General features: G+C 40.4%; 1 non-coding gene across 1 annotated transcript; it reads left to right on the top strand.

Annotated features, from left to right (window-relative positions):
* The first annotated feature begins 2,219 nt into the window (after positions 1-2,219).
* On the top strand, positions 2,220-2,326 carry LOC141676334 (small nucleolar RNA R71). The gene has a single exon (XR_012556931.1). It is a non-coding gene; the product is annotated as a small nucleolar RNA R71 (small nucleolar RNA).
* Positions 2,327-5,057: the final 2,731 nt, after the last annotated feature.

Here is a 5,057-nt window from a genome sequence, read left to right on the forward strand (position 1 = left end):
TGAATCTATATGAATCTATATGGACACACACTACTAATCCTTACATTATCACCCCTGAACTTAAAATTTTCAATGTCCTCATTGAAGGCAATAATAAGGATTTTAGGCATACCTAATTAGCGGGAGATTCACCCTCGTCAGGTGGAGGATCAGGTGGCCAATCAACCTCGCCACTAGTGTCTCGGAAAATAGTACCGAAAGCGTGTGTCAAATCTTCAGCAAAATGACGGTGAATGTCGTGCATGGCCTCCATATGCCTAATTACTCGCCTGCACTGCTCATCACCAACACCAGTCCTATCAACTACCTGCTGCACATGAGAAGAACCCTCTATAGGCACTGGAATATCCGTCCAGCCACTCTTTACATCATCAAAAATATATCCCAACCCCTTATCATGGGGTGCACCTAAGAATGAATAACTCAAGTGGTTTGGTAGTGGGTGAAGCTCAAGTATGGAAACATCTTCAATAGACGGCTCAAGACGGTCTTGAGAAAATTTCAGCTCTGCTAACCCAAGAGAATCGAATGGCAAATCCAACTTCCTCTTCCACAGAGGTGCATTCAAAACCTGCATTTGCTCTACTTTAAAGCGCTCCTCTTTAGCTGTGGGTAACTTTATTTCCTTGAACACATTAAAAGTGACCTTTTGATCGTAAATCTTCATCGAAAGCTCTCCTTTTTGCACATCGATCATAGTTTGGCCTGTAGCCAAGAATGGTCTTCCCAAGATAATGGGAATCTTCTTATCTTCCTCGAAATCAAGAATTACAAAGTCAGCAGGGAAGAAGAGTTTATCCACCTTGACCAAGACATCCTCCACTATACCTCGTGGATAAGCGATGGAACGGTCAACTAGTTGCAATGACATGTATGTTGGTTTCGGATCAGGCAGACCAAGCTTCTTGAAGATAGATAAGGGCATCAGATTGATGCTAGCTCCTAAATCACATAAACACTTGTCGAATGACAAGTTTCCGATGGTGCAAGGAATAGTGAAGCTTCCAGGATCTTTAAGCTTCGGAGGCAACTTTTGTTGCAGCACAGCACTGCATTCCTCCGTGAGAGCAACGGTCTCTAAGTCATCGAGATTCACTTTCCAAGAGAGAATACCTTTCATAAACCTCGCATAGCTAGGCATCTTTTCAAGAGCTTCAGCGAAAGGTATGTTGATATGAAGTTTCTTGAACACCTCCAAAAACTTAACAAATTGCTTATCCAGCTTTTTCTCCTGTAGCCTCTTAGGAAAAGGAGGTGGAGGATAGATCTGTTTCTCCCCTATATTACCCTCAGGAGGAGTGTGTTCCACAGTAGTCTTCCTTGGTTCCACCTCTACTTCCTTCTGCATATCTTCTTCAGCCAAAACTTCAGATTCTGGAACTTGAGACTTTTCAGGCTCTTCGTCTTGCTGAACTTGAGGGCTTATGACCTTTTCAGACCTTAAGGTGATGGCGTTCACCTGTTCTTCAACTTCCCTCTTGCCTGGATTTGTTTCTGTATCACTAGGAAGCGTTCCTGGTGGTCGATTCAATAAGGCGTTAGTAATTTGCCCTATTTGGTTCTCCAGATTCTGGATAGAAATAGCCTGGCTTTGGCATATAAGAGCCTGGTTTTTGCACATAAGCCTCAACTCCTCCAATTCAGATTTTTCATTCTAAGATAGACATGCATCATGAGTTTGTTGTTGAAGTTGGAGTTGTTGCTGAAAACTAGGAGGGTTGAATTGTTTTACTCCAAACTGCTGGAACGGCTGTTGCATCGCCTTCTGATTGTTGCTCCAGCTGAAGTTAGGATGATCCCAGTTGTCAGGATAATAAGTGGCAGGAACTGGCTGCTGCAATCTCTGAAAGTTGCTCACAAACTGAGCTGAGTCACTAGATATAGCGCATTGCTCTGTCGCATGCGGACCTGCATAAAGCTCACAAACACTGGTTATCTGCTTAACACCATAGTTAGCCAGAGAATCGATCTTCATAGACAATGCCTTTAGTTGAGCAGTGATAGCCGTAGCTGTATCCACCTCAAGAACTCCTGCTACCTTGCCCTATGGACATCTCTGAGTTGGATACTGATATTCATTAGCAGCCATCAGTTCAATTAGATCATAAGCTTCCTTATAGCTCTTTGCCCATAATGCTCCACCTGATGCTGCATCGAGCATGGGTCTGGACTGTGCTCCCAACTCATTGTAAAAACAAGTGATGATCATCCAATCAGGAATTCCATGATGAGGACACTTCTAAAGCATCTCCTTGTAGCGCTCCCAAGCTTCACATAGCGATTCTCCCATTTGCTGCACAAATTGAGTAATAGCGTTCCTCATTGCAGCTATCTTCGCCATAGGGAAGAATTTAGTAAGGAATTTCTGAGCAAGATCCTCCCAAGTAGTAATCGAACCAGCTGGTAGAGAGTGTAACCAGCTCTTAGCCTTGTCCCTCAGAGAGAATGGGAACAGTCTCAGCTTCACAGCATCTTCAGAAACACCATCGAACTTGAAGGTGTCGCAGATCTCAATGAAATCCCTAATGTGCATATTGGGATCTTCCGTCGAAGAACCCCCAAACTGGATTGAATTGTTCACCCATTGAATTATGCCAGGCTTGATCTCAAAGGTATTAGCTGTGATAGCTGGCCGGACAATGCTAGATTGAATGTCATTGATCTTGGGTTGAGAAAAATCCATCAAGGCTTTCGTTCATGGTGCTGGACCTCCCATTGTAATGAGTACCTGAAACACAAACAAATAAACTGTGAAAGTAAAAGAATCCGAGTCAGTGAACTTTAACGACCACTGATGACAAGCACATAAACTAAAAATTAACACCGAGTCCCCGGCAGCGGCGCCAAAAACTTGTTAGGGCGAAAACACGCAGTAAAATACACGCAAGTATACGCGTTCGCAAGTAGTATAAGATATAAATCAGATTCGTTCCCACAGAGACTGGTTTAGGTTAAGTTCAATTTATGCACCTATGCAACAATGTATGGTTATCGCTCAATGCTAAGACAAATAACAAATTGGGTTTTTATTAAACTAAGAGATTATACTAAATAACATTAACTAAGAGAATTGAGGTTGAATTACTATATATAACAAACATGGGATCCTAACTTCATTAAATACTTCATTCAATAGCCTTATTGTTCTTAACCTTATCATGTGATGGTGATGACACTAATCAGATAACACGAAACTGACAAAGGCCAACTTTCGTTGCACGAGTACCATTCTACCAGACATCCACAAAAGAGATAGAAGCTGAATAGACACCAATTATATTGAGACCCTATATGTCTATAGAATTTGACAACATAATGGTTTAAGAGCAAGTTATCTATCATGATTACATAGGGCAAGTAAAACGGTTAGAGTTACCTACGAATCATGCATACATATACATGAACCTATGCTAGCATGGCAAGTTCTAAACCTCTATATTCACTGTCGCTTCAATAGAGATTAACACGCTATCTTATATGTTAGCTACGCACATAAGACGAATAAGCATAACCAATACTAGGATATCAATCAATCACCACACACCAAGATATCAAAACAAATTAATTATTGAAATTCATAAGTAAATCCGCTAGAAACCCATGACAACGATTAGCCCATAATCGAACTCATCGTCACCATGGGTTCCAGTGAAAGCATGGTATAAACAAGGTCTTAATAAACTGAATAATAATTAAAGTATGAATAAACGAGATCTAGGTTCAACAAGAATGAAAACGAGCATCCAAAGTTACAACTAATTCAAAGAATCACAAGTTAAAAATAAGATCTTCTTTTTCGGAGTTGTTCTGTGCTTCTAGGCCTTCTCCTTGGTATCCCAATCTTCCCGAATGATAAAAACCCTTTTTTTTAAGTATATATACGACCCTAGTGGACTTGGACCCTTAAAATCGTCAAATTCCACTCAAAAAAGGTTTTTTCAGTGAAATCAGCGACCAGTCGCGCCCTGAGCGGGCGCTCAGCTACTGACTGGGAAAATATTATGATGAATCTTGTTTTGACCATAACTTGAGTTCTACTCATCAGAATTAGGCGATTCAACTGCCCACGCGAAGCTATTGAGATTCTCTACAACTTGAAAATGGCCTTGGCTTCCAATTCTGATCACTTTTCATCATATTTCCTTTAAAAGCTCTTTTCTTCATATAACTGATACCTAAAATGCAATAACACAAAAACACATCAAAATACCAATAACTTGAGTCCAAAACCCCAATATAAGCTTGTAAAAAAGCATTCCAAGTGGATATAAAATCCACTTATCACTAATCAATAGTGATAAATATGTTCAATGCATTACAGGTTCAACACAATCCACTCAGACAATAACAGGAGAATCAAGTCTCAATCAACAGGTATCTGTGTTACACTGCAGCTAAAACATTTCAAAACCAAACCGTGGTTTACCCAGGCACAGCAACACAAACACAAACTAGAACTTTCATTAAATATGGAACAACAACAGCAACACAAATACAAACTTAAACACAATCCCACTCAAGTGACTTTCAAAAGCCAACTGTTTTATAAAAGGACAACAATGTCTTGATGACCTTCAGATTGATTCAGTTGTTTGAGAAAAGAATCCACCAGACATGAAAGTTTATCAGTTTACAGAATATTTCATGAATGTTTCTCATGCACCTTCATGTGCAAAATAATCTTAACGACTGATAGGTTTGAGGGTCTTAACAGACTGATAGGTTTGAGGGTAGTACTACTGAGGGGGAGCTATCTAAATCCTCTCCAATTCAATTGGAGGTTCCTCAAGAAGGAACAACTCCCCTCATAACTCTAGCAGAATCTGTCTCAACAGTCAAAACTAGAAGAACAATTACCTATGACAATGTCATAAAAAGGGCAATCTTATCACATTTATGTGACAGTGCTCTGCAAGGTGCACAAAGGTTTGAGGCTGGCGTACATGACAGTAACCCAGTCAAATCCTCTCCAATTCCAATGGAGGTTCTTACTACAAGTGGAGGATAACACACTGTCACAACCACAAAGCAATCAGTGAGTCAAACTGTGACCCCAG

Source organism: Apium graveolens, chromosome 7 (assembly GCF_009905375.1).
Source record: "Apium graveolens cultivar Ventura chromosome 7, ASM990537v1, whole genome shotgun sequence".
NCBI lineage: Eukaryota > Viridiplantae > Streptophyta > Magnoliopsida > Apiales > Apiaceae > Apium > Apium graveolens.